Consider the following 12,368-nt stretch of genomic DNA (forward strand, 5'->3'; position numbering starts at 1 on the left):
GAGAACGAAACAAGAGAGCACGGAAGTGTGTCACTGAGGACAGCTTTGCACACCAGCTTGATCCCAGGGTCGGGGAGGGGGGCCTCCTGGGGTCACCCCATGGGGCCGCTATTGTCAGCCTCATGACATGGGCAGGGACACAGGGTCATGGCCCCCACAATGGAGCTGAGAACAGGGAACCAGGCCATGAGCCACGCCTGTCCACCATGCTCTTGGCAGCAAGCCCTCGGGAGTGAGTGCTGGTGATGGGGTCTGGCCCTGGGACCCTCAGCCAGCCAGAGAAGGCCCTTCTGGAAGGTGACGCCTTTCCCTTCCTCACAGCTAATGTGGGTGTGGCATGAGCCCTGGAGTATCGATCATGACCTGAGGCTGAGACCGGGGCCCACCCCTCTTTCCACTTCCTGGCCCTCGTTCACGGGCACACAAGCCACGCCAGTTAATCCAGGGACTTCTCGCCTCTCTTCCAAGTCATGGAAGGAGGTGTCGGAGGCTGGAGTCCGCCTCCCAAGTTGGGCCACATGAAGGGTCTGGGCTGGGGTTCACACCCTCCGGGAGACAGTGCTGAAGACAAGGGAGCTGGGCGACGTCTGGGTCATGGCCCCACGTGGCCTGAGCCATGCGCCATGAGAAGCAGATATCCAACAGCCATGGGGTGCTATGCAGGACACCCGCCCCCAAGGGTGTCTTGGAGACTGGTCACCCCAGGCCTTTCAAGTACACATTTGCTGAGGTCAGAACGCTTCACTGGTTTAAAGTCCTGTTGAGCACCTACTGTGTGTGGGGTTGAGTAAGACATGGGTGCCTCAGGGCGCTGGGCCTGGGGGCTCCCACCTCCCTAGCTGGTGGCCGTGCCCTGACCACCACCCTGAGGATGGCAGCCTGACTTCCTCCCAGGGAGGACCCGCCTGGGACCTTCGGTGGGTGGAGGTGGTGGGGGCGGGGGGTGGGTAGGAGGGACAGGGCTTAGCAGGCCCACACCCAAGGGCCACGTCACATCCCTGCCTTTAGCTGTGGCCTGGGGGGGGGGGGGCGTCTGAGACCCTAGAGAGGGTCACGGGGGACTGTGGGGTGGGCAGGTTGGGCGGTCGCCAGCAAAGGAGACTGTGGACATTCAGAGGCTGGTCACCCAGGGAGATGGCAGCCGCTCTGCCCGCCCTCGGCCGGACTTGAAAGAAGTGAGAACAGACAGAATTCAAAGACGCCAACAAAAGGGCTTCCTGTTGACACCAACAGGCTTAAGTCTTTTCTCCTCGCACCCGACGCCGGCGCCCTGGCTGGCGCTGCGTCCCCCAGGCGACAACACGACCACGAGAAGACAAGAAGGAAAGTCACGGCGTCAGCCGCAGCTCAGCGTGGTGATTTGTTCTTTAAAATCAGGGCTGGAAATCCAGACCCTGCCCCACAGACATCGGAACCAGATGTGTGGCCCCTACAGTGCCCTGTAGATTTCCTGCCAGGGCTGAAGGTGCAAGGGGCCCACTGTGGATGCTCCTTACTTGGTTTGCCGATTCCCCGTACATGCACACACGTGTGTGCAGACACACACCTGCAGCACACAGAGGACAGTGGGAAACACACCAACTGTGCGGCAATGTTGGGAGGACCAAGCAGAAAACTCTCCTTTTCTCTCTGCACTTCCAGAAGAACTGACCTTTCTTTCAGTAAGTGTATTTACTTTGAAAATGAACAAGGATGACTTTAAAGATTTAAAGTCAATCATAGTCTTTCACCTTGTTTTCTCCATCATACACGTAGCTACTCGGCAGAGTTGAGGGGTGGTGGGAAGGCACCTCCCCACCAGCCACGAGCGAGCAGGGGGGGCCCAGGGTACCCAGAACCAGCCCCGCCTACCTCCAAGCTAAAACTGACGTCAGCAGTTTCCAGCGGTTGTGCTGCCATCTAGGAAAGAGGGGTCAGGACTGGACATGGGGGAGGATGGAGGAAGGGGAGGGTCAGTGCTCCTGAATCACAAAGGAAAATGGGACCCTCACCTACCCTGGAACCTAAGCACAAACCAACTGGGCCCCACAGCCCCTGCAGGATCCACATGGTGAGTTCATCAGATCCATTGACAGATGTGTGTGTGCTCACTGGTGTCCCACTTTTTGTGACCCTATGGACTGTAGCCCACCAGGCTTCTCTGTCCATGGAATTTCCCAGGCAAGAATACTGGAGTGGGGTTGCCATGTCCGACTCCAGGAGATCTTCCTGACTCAGGGGTCAAACCCAATACTCCTTCGTCTCCTGTACCGGCAGGCGGATTCTTTACCACTGCGCCACCTGGGAACCCCATCTGTTTACAGATGGTGAATGGTAAATCAAAGCTAAGATGGTTTTCCCCAAATAACACGGAGAGAATGTGTCAGTGTATCTGCAGGGCAGCACGACCTGCTACAGGGCCTTCTCCTGCCTGGGGCCCCACTCACACCAGCAACTTTTCAGGTCACTCAGAAAAAGGTGCAGAGTAACACACTTAAATGAGGGACAGGTTGCCTCAAAATCCCAAGGGGCCCACGAGGCTTGTGCTTCTGTCATGGTTCTGGGACGGGCTGATGCAGCAGCTTATCCTTCACTTTAAGAGGGATGTCTCAGCATGTCCCATGCACAGAGGCTGAATTTTAGTCCAGTTTAACTCCCCCTCTCTTGACATGCGAGTGTCTGACCAGTAAGTCTAATTGCTCCTTACTGCTCACTACTTCCAATCAGCATGATGTCATCGAGGCAGGGGGCCAATGTGCTATCTCATGGAAGGGAATAGCTCAAATTCCCTGAGAACTGAACTGTGATGTAGGCCTAAAGAAGGGGTGTACCCCTGAACTAGGACAGTGAAGGTGTATCATGGGCCTTGCCAGTTGAAGGGAAACTGATTCTGGTGGGCCTTATGGAATAGGATGGATAAAAAGGCATTTTCCAGATCGCTGGCTGCATACGAGCTACCAAGGGATGCGTTAATTTGCTCAATCAGTGGAACTGTAGCTGTAACAGCAGCTGCAATTGAAGTCACCACCTGATTAAGTTTATGACACTCTACTGTCACTTTCCAAGACCCATTGTCTTCCGCCAAATTGTTGTTCAGTCACTAAGTCATGTCTGACTCTTTGTAACCCCATGGACTGCAGCACACCAGGCTTCCCTGTCCATCACCATCTCCCGGAGTTTGCTCAAACTCATGTCCATCGAGTCAGTGATGCCATCCAACCCTCTCATCCTCTGCCGTCCTCTTCTCCTTCTGCCTTCAGTCTTTCCCAGCATCAGGGCCTTTTCTAATGACTTGGCTCTTTGCATCAGGGAGCCAAAGTATTGGAGCTTCAGCATCAGTCCTTCTAATTCAGGGTTGATTTCCTTTAGGATTGACTGGTTTGATCTCCTTGCAGTCCAAGGGACTTTCAAGAGTCTTCTCTAAGATCACAATTCAAAAGCGTCAGTTCCATGGTGTTCAGCCTTCTGAGTGGTCCAACTCTCACATCCATACATGGCTACTAGAAGAACCACAGCTTTGACTATATGGACCTTTGTCAGCAAAGTGATGTCTCTGCTTTTTAATACACTGTCTAGGTTTGTCATAGCTTTTCTTCCAAGGAGCAAGTGTCTTTTAATTTCGTGGCTGCAGTCACCCTCTGCAGTGATTTTGGAGTCCAAGAAAATAAAGCCTATCACTGTTTCCATTGTTTCCCCATCTATTTGCCATGAAGTGGGGACTGGATGCCATGATCTTCATTTTTTGAATGTTGAGTTTTAAGCCAACTTTTTCACTCTCCTCTTTCACCTTCATCAAGAGGCTCTTTAGTTCCTCTTTGCTTTCTGCCATAAGGGTGGTGTCATCTGTATATCTGAGGCTATTGATATTTCTCCCAGAAATCTTGATTCCAGCTTGTGCTTCATTCAGCCCGGCATTTTGTATGATGTACTCTGCATATAAGTTAAATAAGCAAAGTGACAATATACAGCCTTGATGTACTTCTTTCCCAATTTGGAACCTGTCTGTTGTTCCATGTCTGGTTCTGTTGATTCTTGACCTATATACAGGTTTCGCAGGAGGCAGGTAAGGTAGTGTGGTATTTCCATTTCTTTAAGAATTTTCCACAGTTTGTTGTGATCCACACAGTCAAAGGCTTTAGCGCAGTCAATAAAGCAGATATTTTTGGTTTACTGCTACTGCTAGGTGGAGGCTATTCTAGGGACTTCACTTGGCCTTTCCCACAAGAGCCCTCACTCGACAGGTCGGGGAAGCAACGTGGGATTCTGCTGGTTGCTGAGGATGCCTATTCCAGTCAAGCCTGGAACTGGGGAAATAAACACAGGATGGTTTCCAGGACCTACTGGACTCACTGTGAGGTGGAACTGAGCTAAGACTCCACTGACCACGTGACCTCCACCAGCCCCACTCTGACTGTAGCACCAGTGATGTTTCAAGTCTTGGAATCAGGGTCAGTCCAGAGTCAGCAGCATGCAGTCATTCCCCCAAAAGTTACATTTTCCAAAGGCACAGTTACCCTGGTGAAAGGTCACAAGTCCCTCAGAGAACATGAGGAGAAAGAGTAATAATATGAATTGCTGGCACTCTACCGGGCTTCTTCTTTAAGGGGACCTGGCCTCCCCTTCATCTGGGGGCTTCTTGGGTCTGTAAACTGGCTCTCGTCCGGGAAGTGATGGAAAGCCATGAATCTGCTTTTATGAATTGGGTTAAACTTTTGTTTACTTGACCTAGAACTTATGTGCTTACACAGATGAAGTAAGAATCCAACAGGCTTCCTATCCGTCTCACTCCCAGGAAGACCAAGGCCACGGTCTGTGCCACATGGCCTGCTTCCTTGCTGTCCATCATGATGACCATATCCCTCTCGCCCTGGGGCCAACCACCCCAGGAGCCAGACACTCCCACGGCACTTAGTTTCCCAGACTGAGTGGCCGAGGCTCCCACTATAAGTTCTGACCCACAGAGAAGTGACTGGAGCCCTGCAGGGGTGCTGGGGCCCCCCTCTCGGGTTTATTCCTCACTGCTGTGGGAAGAGCTGTGTCTCTGGACCCTCCCACGTGGCCGAGCAAGTCTCAAATGACACGCCATCTCCCCCAGCCTCTGAGCCCCTCCTGCAGGAAACAGGCAAGTCCTGCATTTCCAATTCATTCACAGCCAAACAGCCCACCGGAGCCCTTCCTGCCCCCGCCCACGACCTACGCTGCAGTTTCTGCTCGGTGGGGCCCATGTCCGACACCTTGATCGTCCCTCCAGGGCACCCCACACCCTCCTGTCCCCTCACACGTGCCCAGGGCTGTGGCTCCCATAAATCAGAAGACTCACGCCCCTCTCTGGGAGCGTAGCTCTCCTCCTCCTCGTGGGTCACACCTCTTACCCACTTTCAGCAGCCTCAGGGGAGGCCGACACCGGTCACCCAGGCATTGTGGGGTCGACCCCTTCAGAAGAGGGGGGAGAGGCCGACGTCACTGGGGGTCTGGGACTAGGAGGCCCACCTGCGGGGCTGAGTGCCCCACCCACATCTTCTCATTAACTTGGGACAAACTATCACCACAGCCCTCCTCCCAGCTCCTGCCCTGTGTTTTCTTGAATAGGTTTCCTCCGCCTTCTCTAAGGACTGGACACATCCCACTGTGACTTCAGAGGCCAGAAGAACGAGTCTGTAACGAAAACAGCTCACCGCCTGGTGAGCTCATCTAGGTTCAGTTTTTTTTTTTGGGGGGGGCACACCCATGACCTGACCTGACACTCCTCACGCCACCGGCCCTGCCCCCACATTCCTTCTGTCCCAGGTCCCAGCACCTGTCCCTCCCCTCCCCCACCTCTTCCTGCATCATCCTCTTGGCACTATCTGCCTGTCTCCTGGTCTGCCCAGCCCATGTGATCACCCCCTGGACCCCCCCACAAGGCCCCAGGACCCACACTCCACACCCAACCTTTGCGGGGTTCTGGGGCCCAGGGAAGGTGAGGCCCCCTTGGCACACGGGACTTCCCAGCACATCTGCATGGCACAGACCACTAACTCAGCAAGTGACCCTCACTTGTCCACCCAGGCTAGCTTCCTTGCTTCTCCTGGTGCTGGGTGGGACTGTCCCTCCAGATGGAACCCTCTGGGCAAGTGGATGATGGCCCACGGCTGCAGTGACAACCTCTGGCCTTCTCCAGTAACTGGGGGGCGTCCCCCCACCCCCACACCATGGCAGGGCCCGCAGGCTTGCCCTCAGCCCCTCCAGCGGGGGCAGCCCCGAGTCGCCCAGCCTGCTGTGGCCTCTCCCCAGGGAGGGGCAAGTGAGAGAGAAGCTAAAGGACGAGGCCCCACCCACCCCCCACCCCCCACCAGGCTCCAGACAAGCGTGTTTTACAGCCGCCCCCACCTGCTTGCCTGGGCTGAGTCATAGAGGTGCAGGTGACCCAGAACTGACTCAGGGAGGGCCTGTCGCTGGAGCTCCCGCCTGAGGCCATGAAGGGGTCCCCGAGTGTGCTGGCACCCATGGGACCTGGGAGGGGAGAGCTTGTTGTGAGAGGGGATGCAGAGTGTACATGGAGTTTCTGCAGGACCTGCCTTCTTTTCTCCTTTCTTGGGCAAGAAGGGGACTTCACACCTGGTTTTCTTGAAGGCCGGAGTGCCCCGCACTGTCTATGCCACATGCCTGGATGCCTGGGCCCACAGACATAAGACAGGCACCATCAGCAAAAGCAGGGGCACAGGGGGCTGGACAGGGTCCCCTTCACCCTGTGTCCAGCTGTCAGCAGGTGTGGCTGGAAATTCATATGTGAATGGGGCGGCTGGCCTGCCCCCCCACCGATCCCAGGGCCACCTGCCCCCGGCTGGTGCATCCCAGCAAAGGGCTGCGGGCTGGGGGCGGGGCAGAGAAAGACTATTCCTCACACTGGATGTTTTGGGGACAAATGAGGAAACGGGGACTCAGACCTCTCCTCAGAAGGATCTCATCTCCCTGTAAGCTCCTCAACCTGCTATCAGAACCACTGTGGTGTCAGCACCATCCAGGAAGCAGGCGACTCTTCTTCCAGAATTATAAGGCGAAACTCACGACCTCTGCCACTCATCGAATGGCCCAGCAGAAAGTGAACGCGTGTGCACACACGAGACATACACAGATGCGCCCGAGCTGACGGGGTGAATCGAAGGGCGTGTGGTGCTGGGCACACGGCACCTGACTTGGGCAGCTTCAGACATTTGAAAATGCCCAACTGGGATGTACAATGGTCACTGCTGTATCAGGAACTTCTGCTCCTCAGGGAGGCAGTGTGGTTCTGAGTCCTTGCTCAGAAGCGGTCCAGCGGGGCGGCTGAGCCCACGTGGTGCAGCTACCAGAAGACACACGCGAGCACCTACTGGAGGAGACGGGAGTGTCTCCCGGGAACACCTGGGAGCTCCAGCGGAGTCGCGAGCCTGGCGCAGGTGAGGATGTGGACAGTGAGACTGCCAACCATGCACAGAAGCAGGATCTCTGGGCCTGGCCCCCTGGCACGCCACCCTCAGCAACCGGGACACCGCCCTCTCAATGTTACCACCCTGGGGTCACCAGGCCTCCGGGATGATCCCAGCCCAGCTTAGAAGCCTTGATGACAGACCGGGTGCAGCCGCTGGATTGTAGAAATGTGCACGTGCTGGGGGACGCTGCCAGGCCTGGCCTCTAGCTGCCTGGGACAGGGTCGTTGAGATGGAGTTCAGCCAGCTTCCCAGGAGAAGTGATGTGTGAGCTGGGTGAGGAGGAGGGTGGTGAAACCACTGGCAGCACGTACTCACTGAATATGTGGTACCAGGATGGGGGTCCTTTTCCCCTGTGGGGGGCTGTCTCAAGGCACTCTGAGACCAGAGACATTCCTGCTGGTGTGAGGGCCGTGGGGTCACCAGAGATCACCACCGTGTGGTCTGTTGATGGCCAGGCAGAGTGAGACGCTGCCAAACCCAGGCCGAACCAAGGTGCCCGCTGCAAACAATAGCGATGAGGGCACAGGAATAATCATACCACCTTCGCTGCTGACCCACGCACACACCTGGCTGACTGGCAGGCGCCCCTCACTTTCTCCCTCCCACTTTTCTCAACCGCACAGACAGCAAACATGCCAGTAAATTAGGTTAAAGAGGTGATTGGGGGAAGGTGCTTGGGTTGGGGCCAGCCAGCACTTTCCAGGCTGTTTCACGTTGTAATTACACACCGCTGGCTACAGTTGCTAAATGTTAAATTACAAGCGTTTACTCGTGATCCATCATTTCACCACGATTACAATAATTATGTCCCAATGAGAAGGTCAGCAAAAATGACCTGGAAGGGGAAAGCAGCGTGGCAGATATGACAGTGATCCAGGGGCTAAGGAGGGACAGGGCTGGGGCCACGTGTAAACCTCCCTTGGCAGATGGGGGGTCTGGGTGTTTTCATGTGAACCAAATCAGTCAATCCTAAAGGAAAGCAACTCTGAATATTCATTGGAAGGACTGATGCTGAAGCTGAAGCTCCAGTCCTTTGGCCACCTGATGAAGAGGGCTGACTCACTGGAAAAGACCCTGATGCTTGAAAAGATTGAGGGCAGGAGGAGAAGGGGGTGACAGAGAATGAAACGGTTGGATGGCATTACCGACTCAATGGACAGGAGTCTGAGCAAACTACAGGAGATAGTGAAGGGCAGGGAAGTCTGGTGTGCTACAGTCCATGGGGTTGCAAAGATTTGGACATGACTTAGCAACTTCAACAACACCACATTTTTCCAATGCCAAAGAATGAATTCCCTGGACATGTTTGGGAAAACCTTTAACGTTTTTCTCAAAGTGTCCAGTTTTTAGGGGAGGAAGCTGATTCTTCAATGAGCAAACTCAGGTGACTGGACATTATGTATGATAGAATGACCATCAATACACATTTGAAAACCTCAAGACTGGGCAGAAAATGAAAGCATTTACAGGGACTGAGTGTTACTGGCTCAAAGAACTCATGGTGCAATGAGAGCGGTGGGGCGGGGCTTGGGGAGAGTGTTCCCCCACGAGGTCCTGAGCCCTGCTGAGAATGGGTGGCACCTTGACCCCCGCGTCAGCATCTGTGTGGAGCTGAGGTTTATCACGCCCACCTTATATAAGGCTTTGTGTGATGATGTCACACACTCTACATCCCCCTGAGAATCAAGATTCTACCTACTTTGCAGGTAACGAGACTCAGAAACAGACCCTGACTCCACCGCCTGTGTGACCCACGGAGGGGGGCCACACAGGAGCCTATGTCGGTGGTCCATCCACCACCCGCAGGGCCTGCCGCACCCCGACATCCCAAGGCTGGTAAAGCATGTCTGGCCCCACAGATCCCACCCCAGCGAGCTTCCTTCCTCAGGTGGTGGGTCCCTGTCGTACTTAAAAGGAACCACAGAGAGGTTGGGGCACACGGGCGCTTGCAGGTCAGGTGCACACTCCAGAGCTGCAGTCGTCCGGCCATAACCGTCGTCGTGGTCTCTCTGGAGGCCGTCGCTGCTGCCTCTCAGCCTGGCCCAGGCCCAGGGTTGCGGCCCTGGAACTCACCCCAGAGACGTGCCCGGCAAATGCCTGGGAAACATCTCTAAGTGAACGGACAAATCAGGAGTGAAGGTTGATACTGACCTGAGTTTGGGCCATGGACTCCATCATTATGTGCTCTGCATGGACCCATAGGTGGGACAGGCGGCTCTGTGATTAAGTGCCTGCATCACTGCCCCTCCATACGAGGCAAGAGATGAGGCCCAGCAGCGGTGTGCGCCTCAAGGGCACGCTGAGCTGTGCTGTGTAGTCTCCGTCATCGCTGAGCCCTATTCCTCCGGCCTCATGGGGCCGTGGAAGGAACTCAGGCAAGACGGTGGGGCTGTCACCCGAGTGTGCGGATGGGCAGCTCTGCTGTCTGACCGCAGCGGGTCTATCCTCCATTCTGCCTTCCAGGGGGCATGCTGGTGTTGGGAGGACCATGAATGCAGCACCCAGCTTTCTCAGACGCCACGACACCCATCTTCTCACTCTGGTGGGGGTGGGGACACCTCCTTCCTGGGTTTAACTGGGAGAAAGTCCCACTGGGAAGTGCCCCCGACCCCAGCCCTCCGTGGACTAACACACCCCAAGGTTCTCTGACTGGGCTCCTGCAGGGTTTCCCTGTTCCCTGCTTGGTGGGGTGGGGGGTGATGAAGCGGGGCAGGTGGTCTTTGCCGGGCAGCCTCAGCCAGCCATGACTCACCTCATTGTGCTGCCCCAACCCCCACCATCACATGCCCCCCAAGAGCTGACACCGTGAGCACCAGGAGGTGGCTCTGCTCGGCCAGGAGGGGTGGTCAGCCCCACCTTGCAGGACAAAGAGGTGCCCAGGAGCTGAATGCAGACGGAGGAACCAGTTCTGCTGCTGTGGCCCCACCCCCAGGCTGGCTCTTGACATGATGGAAATCTGGAAATTCCTGCTTCAGGGACCCTCCAGGAATCCAGAGGTACCTGTGTCCCCAGAAGTGAGGGCCTGTCACAGAGACAGGTCGGACGGTCCCAAGAGTCTATCAGATTCTCCCAGGAACGCTGCTAGAACTTTTGTCTTCAATCGTCCTACTAAATTTCTTAGGCTTGCAGAAAGCTAAGCAGATACTACAGAGAGTTCCGATACACTCCCTGCCCTGCCCGATTCCTCTTACTGACATCTTACATTAATAATGTGCACAGGTGCTATAATCGCTGAGCCAATGCGGATATATTATTAACTGAAGGCTACAGAGCTGGCTCCTGGTCACTGCTCCACTGGTCCGGCAAGCACCATTGTGCTGAGCTTGTTTTAGGGAAGTCGACCTGGGCAGAGGTGGTTTGGCAGCTTTCCAGGTCACGGTCCTGAGCCTGGGACAGGAATCAGCTCTGCTTTGCCCCCCCACCCCCCCCACCCCGCCAAAACAGCTCTCTCCTCTTTGGTCCAGCAGTCACTATAGAATTCTGAAACTGCGGAGCAGATCACTCAGGCTCACAGCACCCAGTCTCTGCATTTGTAACATGAAGGGGCCCTCAAACCAGCCCACACTGTCCTGTGTGAAGACCTGGACCCTGACCAGCCCCAGGGCCCTTCAGCCCAGTCAGGCTGCTTGTATAGCCTTTCTTTACCACCCACAGTGCCCTGGGTTAGCGGTGCTGCGGTGCAGACATGCTCGGCATGCACAGAAGTGGTTGCAGTTTCCAGACCCGCGAGCAGCAGACCCCTCTCCCCTGCTGCCTGCGTGGCAGTTTCACTCGACTCACTCACTTCTCAGAGCAGTTCTGCACCCTGGTACTTGCAGCAAGGAGGGGAGGGGGCACACACTCCAAAGGGGTGTGGTGAGGGGTGCAGCAGGCCCTCAAGCCGGAAATGGATGTGTGTAGAGTCCTCCAGCCTCAAAGCTGACTTTGGTTCTTGGGATGACATCACTATTTATGACCAGGCAAGGTCCTTGCTCCAGGCTTAGGCTCGGTGGGTTGACCTGCTATTTCGGGGCTGCTAAGCAGATTCTTCAACTGTAACCCCCTTCAAGGGTGAACTACGCCCCCAGCCTTGCCCCAGCACTCCAGAGGCTGTCTCCCAGGCTCATTTATTTTGGACCCTGCAGCCTCCAGCTTCTCCAGAGGGTGATAATTCCATTTCTACAACCGACTTAGACTTCCAAACTCTAACCAAATGAAAGGGTGCAATGCAAAAATAATAGGAAGTAACTCCCCTCCCCCATGGGTCATTTGCAATTCCTCCCGAAATGTATATTGGCTGGAAAAGAAATGCTAAAACCAGGTCAGATTTCTCTATTTGATGGAGTTTCAGACTCTGGAACTCAAATCAACACCCGAGTCTGAGGAAGCAGAAAAACCTGCTCCTGTGATCCCTGGGGTGGCTGGCTGGAGTGCCAGGGCTCCCTCCTTCCACCTGGTAGATCCTTATCATCCTTCCAGAGGCCAGGGTCCTCTAAGTTGCCTATGTCCTCCTGTTTGGATGTCGGGCACTTGCTGGCCCCAGTGACCACCTGGGGAAGGCAGCAGCTCTCTTCATGCTGTACTCAAGAGGCTGGGTGCTGCGAAAACAGGGAGCTCAGAAGGAAACCTTGCACCCAGGGAGCATTTGGCAGCATCTGGAGACAGGTCCTGTCGCCAAGCCTGGCGGTGCGGGGACTGCTACTCCGGAACGCTGCTAAAACCCTACAGTACCCGAGAGGGTCCCCACCACGAAAATCAAATGCGAAGCTGGTGAATCGGGCAGGAGACTAACTTTGGAGCAGGGATGGCGGGGTCGGGGGTGGGGGGGCGGAGCGGGAGGGATGCACAGGAGCGGCGACCTCGGACGGCAAATCCAGAGCCTTTCTGTGGAATGGGTGTCCCAGGGTCCACCGCACACTCAACTGCGAGTCGGCCACAGCCGGGCCTCCCCTCCCCCAT

Source organism: Odocoileus virginianus, chromosome 17, assembly GCF_023699985.2.
Source record: "Odocoileus virginianus isolate 20LAN1187 ecotype Illinois chromosome 17, Ovbor_1.2, whole genome shotgun sequence".
NCBI classification, from domain to species: Eukaryota; Metazoa; Chordata; class Mammalia; order Artiodactyla; family Cervidae; genus Odocoileus; species Odocoileus virginianus.